The 12389-nt window shown below is 42.6% G+C and overlaps 1 protein-coding gene across 3 annotated transcripts in view; it reads right to left on the bottom strand.

Annotated features, from left to right (window-relative positions):
• Positions 1–9775, bottom strand: part of LOC111960547 (leucine-rich repeat and fibronectin type III domain-containing protein 1-like protein) — a 119847-nt gene extending 110072 nt beyond the window's left edge. The window contains exon 1 of one of the 3 annotated variants that reach the window (XM_023982587.2): positions 9146–9775. The gene's annotated coding sequence lies outside the window, so the exon portion shown is untranslated. The remainder of the gene's footprint in view (positions 1–9145) is intronic. The other 2 variants (XM_023982584.1, XM_023982585.1) reach the window with 2 other exon arrangements.
• Positions 9776–12389: the final 2614 nt, after the last annotated feature.

The raw sequence follows: 12389 nt of genomic DNA, 5'->3' as shown, positions 1-12389 counted from the left end.
TGTCACAAGTCATGTCTTCTGGATAACTCTATTGGCCAGGAATTCTCGACACCTTCTCCACAGAAATCCCATCATTTGGTGTTTTGTTGATGCGTGGTTGTAAAACACAGTCTCAGGCGCCGCGCCAGAATTACCACTGGGATCCGCTGCTCCCACCCAGCCAGACATCTATCGAAACGGTGCCCATGAGGAAGGCCTCACATCATTCAAGGAGCCCCACAACACACCGCTAAGCTGTTCATTCCTCACATCGGCAACGGTATCGGAGCATTGAGGTCTGAATATCAACAGGATCAGAGAACAGTTTCAAATCTACAAGCCATCCAGGACTGCTAACACTTGAACTGAGCTGACCACCTCACGACCTTCTGCGCACACATATATATATATATAATATACTATATTATATATATATATATATATATACAGTGGAAGTCGGAAGTTTACATACACTTAGGTTGGATCATAAAACTTTGTTTTCAACCTACTCACACAGATTTCCTTGTTAACAAACTATAGTAGTTTGGGCAAGTCAAGTCTAGACTATTCTACTTTGTGGATGACAAGGTCATCTTGGTCCAACAATTGTTTACAGACAGGATTATTTCACTGACTATCGCACAATTCCAGTGAGTTCAGAAGTTTACATTTCACAAAGTTGACATGCCTTTAAACAGCTTGGAAGAATTCCTAGAGAAATGATGTCTATGGCTTGAGGAAGCTATCGCTGATTTGCAACTCCGACTTAATTGATACATAATGTTGAGTTAATGCAAGGTTGGTACCTGTGGATGTATTTTTCAAGGCCTACCTTTCAAACCAGTGGCCTTCTTTGGCTTGACATCATTGGGAAAATCAATCAAGAAATCAGCCAAAGACCTCAGAAAAAACTTGTAGACTCTCACAATCGTCTGGCTTCACCTTTGGAAGCAATTTCCCAAACGCCTCGGTACCACGTTCATCTGTACCAAACAATAGTACGCAAGTATTAAACACCGCATGGGACCACGCAGCCGTTCGAGACACGTTCTGCTGCCTAGAGATGAACGTACTTTTGGCGAAAGTTGCAATCCAGACAATAGCCAAAGGATCTTGTGAAGCATGCTGGAGGAAACGAGTACAAAGTATCGATATCAAACAGTAAAACAAGTTGCCTATATCGACATAACCTGAAAGGCGGGCGCTCAGCAAGGAAGAAGCACTGCCTAAATACCGCCATAAAAAAGGCCAGACCTACCGGTTTTGCAAGCTTGCAATGGGGACAAAAGATCTACTTTTTGGTAGAAATGTGCTTGGTCTGACGAATATGCAAAATAAGTAGAAGTGTTTGGCCATAAAGACCATCGTTATGTTTGGAGAAAAAAGGGGGAGGTTTGCAGCCGAAGAACAACATCCCAACCGTGAAGCACGGTGGCAGCATCATGTTGTGGGGTCCGCTGCAGGAGGAGGGACTGGTGCACTTCACAAAATAGATGCCATCATGAGGTAGGAAAATTATGTGGATATATTGAAGCAACGTCTCAAGACATCAGTCAGGAAGTTAAAGCTTGGTCACAAATGGGTCTTCCAAATGGACAATGACCCCAAACATACTTCCAAAGTTGTGGCAAAAGGCTTAAGGACAACAAAGTTCAAAAAGCTATTGGATTGGCCATCACAAAGCCCTGACTTCAATCCTATAGAACATTTGTGGGCAGAACTGAAAAAGCGTGTGTGAGCAAGGCCTACAAATCTGACTCAGTTACACCAGCTCTGTCAGGAGGAATGGGCCAAAATTCACCCAACTTATTGTGGGAAGCTTGTGGAAGGCTACCTGAAACATTTGACCGAAGTTAAACTATTTAAAAGACAATGCTACCAAATACTAATTGAGTGTATGTAAACTTCTGACCCACTGGGAATGTGATGAAAGAAATAAAAGCTGAAATAATTTATTCTCTACTATTATTCTGACATTTCACATTCTTAAAATGAAGTGTCGATCCTAACTGACCTAAGACAGGGAATTTTTACTAGGATTAAATGTCAGGAATTGTGAAAAACATGGGTTAAATTTAGTATTTGGCTAAGGTGTATGTAAACTTCCGACATCAACCGTGTCTATATATATATATATTACACATATACACACACACAGTGCATTCGGAAAGTATTCAGAACCCTTGATTTTTACAAAATTTTGTTACGTTGTAGCCTTATTCTGAAATTGTTTAAATCGTTTTTTTTCATCATCAATCTACACACAATACCCATAATGACAAACCCCCCCCKAAAAAATTGAAATATTTGCAAATATATTACATATATAAAACTGAAGTGTTCAAGGACATTCAGAGACTTGTCCCGAAGCCACTCCTGCGTTGTTTTGGCTGTGTGCTTAGGATCGAGGTCCTGAGTGCTCTGGAGCAGGTTTTTATCAAGGATCTCTCTGCTCCGTTCATCTTTCCCTCGATCCTGACTAGTCTTCCAGTCCTTGCCGCTAATAAACATCTCAACAGCATGATGCTGCCACCACCATGCTTCACCATATGGATGATGCCAGGTTTCCTCCAGACTTGATGCTTGGCATTTAGGCCAAAGAGTTCAATCTTGGTTTCATCAGACCAGAGAATCTTGTGTCACATGGTCTGAGAGTCTTTAAGTGCCTTTTGGGAAACTCCAAGTGGGCTATCATGTGCCTTTTACTGAGGAGTGGCTTCCGTCTGGCCACTCTAGCATGAAGGACTGATTGGTGGAGTGCTGCAGAGATGGTTCCCCCATCTCCACAGAGGAACTCTGGAGCTCTGTCAGAGTGACCATCAAGTTCTTGGTCACCTCCCTGACCAGGGCCCTTCTCCCATGATGGGCCCTGGGGGGAAGGGTACCATGTTTTGGTACCCTTCCCCAGATCTGTGCCTCGACACAATCATGTCTCGGAGCTCTACGGACAATTCCTTCAACCTCATGGCTTGGTTTTTGCTCTGATATGCACTGTCAACTGTGGGACCTAATATAGACAGGTGTGTGCCTTTCCAAATCATGTCCAATCGATTGAATTTACCACAGGTGGACTCCAATCAAGTTGTAGAAACATKTCAAGGGTGCACTTGAGCTCAATTTCGAGACTCATAGCAAAGGGTCTGAATAATTAAGGTATTTGTTTTTTATTTTTTATACATTTGCAAAACGTCCAAAAACCTGTTTTGGCTTTGTCATTATGGGGTATTGTGTGTAGATTGATGAGGAAAAATGAAATGTAATCAATTTTAGAATAAGGCTGTAACGTAACAAAATGTGGAAAAAGTCAAGGGGTCTGAATACTTTCTGAATGCACTGTATATATCCTACCGTTCAAATGTTTGGGGTCACATAGAAACAGACGCCTCACAAGTCCTCAACTGGCAGCTTCATTAAATAGTACCCACAAAACACTGGTCTCAACGTCAATAATGAAGAGGCAACCCCCAGGATGCTGTTGCAAAGAAAAAGCTATGTCTGAGACTGGCCAATAAAAAGAAAAGATTAAGATGGGCAAACGAACACAGACACTAGACAGAGGAACTCTGCTTAGAAGGCCAGCATCCCGGAGTCGCCTCTTCACTGTTGACGTTGAGATTGGTGTTTTGCTGGTACTATTTAATGAAGCTGCCAGTTGAGGACTTGTGAGGCATCTGTTTCTCAAATTAGACACTCTAATGTACTTGTCCTCCTGCTCAGTTGTGCACCGGGGCCTCCCACTCCTTTTTCTATTCTGGTTAGAATCAGTTTGAGCTGTTCTGTGAAGGGAGTAGTACACAGCGTTGTACGAGATCTTCAGGTTCTCGCATGGAATAGCCTTAATTTCTCAGAACAAGAATAGACTGACGAGTTTCAGAAGAAAGTTCATTGTTTCTGGCCATTTTGAGCCTGTAATCAAACCCACAAATGCTGATGCTCCAGATACTCAACTAGTCTAAAGAAAGCAAGTTTTATTGCTTCTTTAAAATCAGCAAAACAGTTTTCAGCTGTACTAACATAATTGCAAAAGGGTTTCTAATGATCAATTAGCCTTTTAAAATTATAAACTTGGATTAGCTAACACAACGTGCCATTGGAACACAGGAGTCTACAGTCAATCACGGATTACAAAAAGAAAACCAGCCCCGTCGCGGACCAGGATGTCTTACTCCCAGACAGACTAAAAAACTTCTTCGCTCGCTTTGAGGACAATACAGTGCCACTGACACGGCCCGCTACCAAAACCTGCGGACTCTCCTTCACTGCAGCCGACGTGAGTAAAACATTTAAACGTGTTAACCCTCGCAAGGCTGCAGGCCCAGACGGCATCCCCAGCCACGTCCTCAGAGCATGCGCAGAGCAGCTGGCTGGTGTGTTTACGGACATATTCAATCAATCCTTATCCCAGTCTGCTGTTCCCGCATGCTTCAAGAGGGCCGCCATTGTTCCTGTCCCAAGAAAGCTAAGGTAACTGAGATAAACGACTACCGCCCCGTAGCACTCACTTCCGTCATCATGAAGTGCTTTGAGAGACTAGTCAAGGACCATATCACCTTCACTCCACCTGACAGCCTAGACCCACTCCAATTTGCTTACCGCCCCAATAGGTCCACAGACAATGCAATCGCAATCACACTGCACACTGCCCTAACCCATATGGACAAGAGGTATACCTATGTGAGAATGCTGTTCATCGACTACAGCTCAGCATTTAACACCATAGTACCCTCCAAACTCGTCATCAAGCTCGAGACCCTGTGTCTCGACCCCGCCCTGTGCAAGTGGGTACTGGACTTCCTGACGGGCCGRCCCCAGGTGGTGAGGGTAGGTAACAACATCTCCACCCCGCTGATCCTCAACACTGGGGCCCCACAAGGGTGCGTTCTGAGCCCTCTCCTGTACTCCCTSTTCACCCACGACTGCGTGGCCATGCACGCCTCCAACTCAATCATCAAGTTTGCAGACGACACTACAGTGGTAGGCTTGATTACCAACAATGACGAGACGGCCTACAGGGAGGAGGTGAGGGCCCTCGGAGCGTGGTGTCAGGAAAATAACCTCACACTCAACGTCAACAAAACAAAGGAGTTGATAGTGGACTTCAGGTAACAGCAGAGGGAGCACCTCCCTATCCACATCGACGGGACAGTAGTGGAGAGGGTAGTAAGTTTTAAGTTCCTCGGCGTACACATCACGGACAAACTGAATTTGTCCACCCACACAGACAGCGTGGTGAAGAAGGCGCAGCAGCGCCTCTTCAACCTCAGGAGGCTGAAGAAATTCGGCTTGTCACCAAAAGCACTCACAACTTTTACAGATGCACAACTGAGAGCATCCTGTCGGGCTGTATCACCGCCTGGTACGGCTCCGCCCACAACCGTAAGGCTCTCCAGAGGGTAGTGAGGTCTGAACAACGCATCACCGGGGTTAAACTACCTGCCCTCCAGGACATCTACACCACCCGATGTCACAGGAAGGCCATAAAGATCATCAAGGACAACAACCACCCGAGCCACTGCCTGTTCACCCCGCTATCATCCAGAAGGCGAGGTCAGTACAGGTGCATCAAAGCAGGAACCGAGAGACTGAAAAACAGCTTCTATCTCAAGGCCATCAGACTGTTAAACAGCCACCACTAACATTGAGTGGCTGCTGCCAACATACTGACTCAACTCCAGCCACTTTAATAATGGAAAAATGTATGTAAAAAATGTATCACTAGCCACTTTAAACAATGCCACTTAATATAATGTTTACACACCCTACATTACTCATCTCATATATATATACTGTACTCTATACCATCTACTGTATCTTGCCATCTTTATATTGCCTATGCCGTTCTGTACCATCACTCATTCATATATTTGTATGTACATATTCTTCATCCCTTTACACTTGTGTGTATAAGGTAGTTGTGGTGAAATTGTTAGGTTAGATTACTCGTTGGTTATTACTGCATTGTCGGAACTAGAAGCACAAGCATTTCGCTACACTCGCATTAACATCTGCTAACCATGTGTATGTGACAAATAAAATTTGATTTGAGTGATGGTTGCTGATAATTGGCCTCTGTAGATATTCCATCAAAAAATCAGCCGTTTCTAGCTACAATAGTCATTTACAACATGAACAATGTTTACACTGTATTTCTGATCAATTTGATGTTATTTTAATGGGCAAAAATGTGCTTTTCTTTAAAATAAAAGGATATGTCTAAGTGACCCCAAACATTTGAACGGTAGTGTGTGCATGTATATATATATATATATATAGATGCGACATAGAGCTGGGAATTGCCAGGGACCTTACAATACGATTATCACGATACTTAGGTGTCGATACGATATGTATTGCGATTTTCACTATTCCGATACCGTAATTTTACTGCGATTCCATGTTAAAAACATATTTCTCACCATATGTCTGCCGCAGAGGGACAAGAGAGAGCCACGACATAACGAGTTTTGATCAGTCCTGGAAATAAAAGTGCTGAAAACATACTGGCTCCTTATTTAAAAAGAAGATGGAGAACAAGCTGTGGTTCAGTGAAGGTACAGACAACGAGCGGAACAATAATATTGCGATATTGTCAAAACAATACGATATTCGTCCAAAATAATATCCCGATATTTTACTGAATCAATTGTTTTCCTCCATCACTAATGCTACACATACAACTGCTGCTACCAGACTTATATTGATTGCTAAAAACCTGCGCCCCGAAACCCCCTTCCCCAAAACACATGTACATTTTGGACTGCAAATTGTGGCTTCCTGTATTATACTTATGCTAATATGTTTTCCTATCTTTCCTTATTTCTTATTGTTGTTGCATTGAGAAGTAACCTGCAAGTTAGCATTTCATTCGACAGTGTATACCATGCAGTACATATGACTAATAAAACTTGAACCTTGAGAACTCAATAAGTGTTCAACTGGGTTGAGATCTGGCGACTCAGATGACCATGGTATATGGCTTACATCGTTTTCATGCTCATCAAACCATTCAGTGACCACACGTACCCTGTGGATGTGGGCCTTGTCATCCTATGGGGGTATAGCCATGGTCGCTGAAATAATGGCCTGCCCTGCATGTTTATGCATGCCCCTAACACCTCAGCTCCACTATACGCATTGCGTTGCTTTGCCATCAGCGTCAGGACAATGTGACGTTCTACCTGCTACACAGAATGCGTTGTTTTGAGAGAGAAGAGGAGCAGAAGCAAAGAGCGTCTATATTCTATTTCCCCTACTGTACTGTTCCATTATGTATAGGTGCAATAGCTTTTGTCCAGTTTTTCGCAAGTATTAATTCAATTGTTGCTAATGGTTGTACTAAATTATCTTCTAATGACACAAGTTGATTTTGTTTACATTGTGAACATAGTCCATGTAGCTTGACTTCATAAATCTTAGTAAAATAACCAGTGGTGTATACTCGAGGCCATACAATAATCAACTTTATTTCTCCTTATTTCTTTAAGGAATGATAGAATGAACTGGCGCGTCAGCCATCGAGAATTGAACCTTGGCCATTCTTGAGCTTGGACGCTGCAACGCGAGCGCAACATGGGCAGTACAGCAGCTTTGATTGATTTCAAAGGAAGCATTCCCTCAATTCCTGATGGAAATGCCGGATGCCCGATGGTTGTGGTGTAGCAGGGCCGTACACCTCTGTGGAACCACCTGCTTTCAACATACTTTGTATCCTTCATTTACTCAAGTGTTTCCATTATTTTGGCAGTTACATGTATCTAACCAGGCAAACATGCATGTGTTATCTGACCTGGATTGTTTAGTAGCATATTAACTTTGTTCCCATAGATATAAGAACATTGTCATGTGAAGCATAACTGACTTCAGCTCATGTGAGGAGGGAGCTGCAAGCTTCATCTGGTGCTCCGTGGCCCCCTACCTGCAGTACAAAATAAGACATTATCAGGCACTGCAGCTTGACATTCAGAACACTCCTCGCTGGATTTACGGTAGACAGGACATACAGCTAGGTGCTGCATCAGTGGAGAAAAAAAATGCACTGCCATGAGTGGGCAATGAAGAGGAGAGACCTCGGGCGGCGGCCAAAAGCTGAATTGCACAAGCTCAACGACGTGCATTAGGCTAACAGCCAAGTAGCTCAGGTGGAACATATTCATTAGAAGTGGCCCTGTGTTATGTAATGCCAAGGGAGGCGAATGATTAAAAGTCATTTTGAATTATTGAAGAAACATAGGTCCACCACGGTGCAATACAAGATAAAAAAGGGTAGACCAGACGAAATTGTGTTACTGCTCATCACATTACTCATCACATTACTCATACGCAGAGGCATGTCTTAAACTTCCTCCTCCCAGGGTGCAATAGACTTGACGTTGTGGGGAACATGAGTGTCCCAACATAAATGCCGTATAAGCCTTGTGGAATTGCAACGTGATTGGAGATCGATTTTTTTTCAGACACGGTCTCGCCCCTTTTTCTGTCTTTTTGAAATGGATCAACACAAATAAACACGTAGGCTCGGTTCCGTTCAGTCGACGTTGTTTTAAAATAATTTCCGATGCATTCTTCATAATTAACACTTTTTTCACATTGTAGACTACCATCTCCATTGGCCACAGTGTACTTGACACACAATCGAATCGATTTAGAAAATGCAATGGCTCTAACGGAACGTAAGAAGCACATTTCACAAAGTCGCCAAGCAGTTTGGTGTGCTGTAAGAGTGCATGCAGTTACTTGTCACAAATCAAGACAGAGGATGATGATCGGATGAAATAATGTTAGTGGTAAATATCTGGACGGGGGAACAAACTTGATAATGACCATATCTACATTTCCTGTGGTTGTTTATGTCGTGAGACAATCAAACGAGACTAGAGTAGTCACCTTTCTCCCAACGAATGGTGCAATTGCCTATCCATAGACCATTACGCAGCATTCTGTTGTAGACCCCCACCAAGTCAAACAAACCACACCTGATCCACACCTCGTAATAGCCTACAATGAAAAATCCAATTACACACGGAACTCCACTATAACGTAACAGTGACAATATGACAATACTCGTACCTCTGTAGAAACAATGATCACTTTTTTCTTACTATGTTTCGTCCGAATTGAAAATCTTGCATATGAGAAAACAATGAAATCATGATGATAGATGGGTTACCTCTATTCCTGAGACTGATGTTGCCTCTCCGTTATATGTCAATCTCCAGTAGGCTATGCCACGAGGTAAATGGCCCGAMAAGATTTTAACAATAAATGCATCGATTTGCTGCTGGTCTGCTTCCCCAGTAACAGAGTGAAGAAGCAGCACATTCAGCCAAGATTTCTGGACTTGGTGCGCAAAGAACACTCACTTTCACCGCGGAGGGCAGTTGCGTTGCAATTAGTTCCCACATATATTATCACACAAATGAGTAGCATCTGTGCGTGCGATTTCCAAGTCTGACATTTCTTACTTTTTAGCTTCAAATGAGCCGACCCAGACGGAAGAGCCCTGTTTCCCAATGTTTTCTGCAGAACACAACGGACATTCTAAATAGTGGCAGTGATTGTAAAATAATCTGCCGAGTCCATCATATCCGAGCCCCGACTTCGATCGTTAGTAGCCTTGTTGAGGCAAGAATATCCGTGTCAGGTATACATCCTTTGAGCGAAGACCTAGAAGTTCAGTCGGTAGTGTCTGGTGCTAACCTGACGACTCACACTACATTCCGCTGCTCTGTAGTTCGCGGAGAAGAAACTAAGGTCCGTGGGCGTGGCGTACCGTTTGGCCCGAGCTAAGAGTCTGGATAGCCAGGCAAATTCACTCCACAGCTACATGCCGCAGCCGGCCAACAAACTCTTTACACCTCCGACTTCTATTGTCAAAATGGTACTGCGTTTATGGGATTACAAATCGGAAATTCAAATCATGCCATCGAGCGTGGTGTTTTGCTTTAAGAGACAGTGTATTGKCTGCTGTCAAAGATTACGTTGTATTGACAGTGAAGTCTTGATCACAAAACAGAGGACTCCTTAAATAGCAAATAAAATAGCACACCATTTATGATGATGATGCGAGCGCTTTGATGAAGCGTCTACTTTAACCAACCCACAGCAGGGAGTGGATTACTGTGCTCAATTTACATGTTTGAGATTTTATAGGATTATTTGAACGTGCGCAATTATAGGATTAATTTGAGGAAATCTTCTACACGCAAACCGCTATATTTTCAAAGAGCCATATGATGGCGTTGTTTCAGAAAGGAGCTAAAATATGTGGTCGGAATGTGTGTCCTTTCTGACACATGTAGATTGTAAATGTAATATAGCCTAATATATTTACCCTCCCTGTTGTGTTCGTTTCATGTTAATTAATTCTGTGTTCCCGCTCCAAAATGACCAACTCATTATAGCTGATTATAAATCCATAATAATACATATTTTATCACCTAACGTTGTGTTACATATTTTTATCAACTTAAGTTCTTGTGAACATTACAAGTTTTTAACTTCTATTTGCTATTTATGGCCTGTAGGCCTCATTGACCTGAGCTCATACAACTCGTTTTTTAAGTTAAAAAAAGCGTAATGTATGGATTATTTTGACTATAACAAATACTCAGAGGAAACATATTGTGCTATTTATCACAGACTACTTTGTGTCAAAGTTTAACAAGGACTCTCTCCTCCTCATCAGTGTCATGATCACAGTTATGATCAAGGGCCTCACATACAGTATATCGTTTGGTCATTGTGCTGCCACAGAATGAATTGTGAGCAAGGCCTCAAAAAAGCTTTTATATACCAGAGCTGCAAGAAAAGTTCTATATATTATTGAAACAATGTTGTGGTTGTTTGTGAGAATGCCAACGGGTGTGGTTCCCGTGGGGGAAAGATTCTATTGGGGCAAAGTTCCTATGGGGGTTGCCATGGAAGCCAAGAAGGGGAGTGAGGTGTGTGCTCAAACACATGCATGTGAGGGTTTGGGAGAGGAAGTGTGTCCATCTGATGAATGGGCCTGAACTCAATTTTATACACTAATTGTAGTCTCACCCACTCATTTCTAATGACCGGTCATTTTTGACCAGGAACACCACAGGTGTACAAAAGTTAAATAAAACACCCAAAATGTAATGAAAATCATCAAAATGTGCTTTGTGTGATCAGATGCCCTGTGTGGACAAAGTCATGGAACTTCATGACAATCAGATTAAAGAAAACTTGTAAATCGGTCCAATTCAACCGGAACAGAGCAGGAGGGTTAAGTTAGTATTGATTAAGAAAGTATACCACACCGGTAAAAAAACATGATTTCAGGGTCCAGAAGCGCTGTATCACTAGTCAGTTCAGCACCATGGACAGCGTCGAGCATGCATAGAAATTCAGCACCGTTTTCTCACAAAGTAACATGGACAGCAGCACGCTTTAGGTCTGAAAATCCGGTCTGATCAGGTCACATCTCTCACTCACTCAGACACGTTTCTCCTCTGCTACTTCTGTGACAGAGCGGCTATTCTCCATTTTGATCTCATTTTAGGGAAGACTGCTTTTAGGTACTCGGCGTCAGACAATGATACAATGATGATTCAGAAATTGAACCACAGTCAGTGGGGAGTAAGCCGAATACTTCACCCACTGAGTCAGAGCAAGGACCAAAGTTCAAAAGGACCGTATAATTTATCAAATTATTTTGTTTAGGAAATTTGACTAAATTGTTGGTCACAAGACATAAATATGTTCCCGTATAGTGTTGTTGAAGCATAGCTATAGCATAAGCTATAGCTAAAGAATACAATCACTCCATTATAGGTGTGCTCCAATATCCACCAATGGAATTCACTTTCTTGAGTTTATGATTAGTGTCCTTGACTCAGACCCAGAATGACTGGGCTTGAGTCCCTATCTGGTTTTCCCTGGATTTGCTATATTGGTGTCGAAAGTGGCATGAGGCTATCAGGACATGTGACTTGTGGGAAGATATGAGTGAGTAACAGAAAGAGGGATTAATAATATAGACATCCTGTATAAGTGCATTACCAGCTTCCCCAAGGGAGTTAACTCTTGTGGAGAACATGTCTGCTTGGGAAAAACCAGAGGAACATGGGTTAGAGTCCCAGTTGTACTTATGGAAAAAAATACTTAACTCTAAACTATCTGTCTCTAGTAGCAGGCATATTGTCTCTGGCATACTCCATCAGGTTCTATGCCAATGAATTGATCCATAAATCAATCAATCCCTTCTCAATCCCTCAATTTAGAGTTAGCCTTGTTTAGTTTTAACCACATTGATTTCCACAGTAGTCTGCATGAGTTTCAGAGAGTTTCTGCCAAGTCGGTGGATGGTATGGAGTGAAAGCAGCAAATAGATTCCAACAAAATACTGTAGCGTAAACACAGTTGTTGAGGCCGACATCCTTCCGAAT

The sequence above is a fragment of the Salvelinus sp. IW2-2015 genome, linkage group LG4p (genome assembly GCF_002910315.2).
Source record: "Salvelinus sp. IW2-2015 linkage group LG4p, ASM291031v2, whole genome shotgun sequence".
NCBI lineage: Eukaryota > Metazoa > Chordata > Actinopteri > Salmoniformes > Salmonidae > Salvelinus > Salvelinus sp. IW2-2015.
This window is presented reverse-complemented; position numbering and strand designations above follow the sequence as displayed.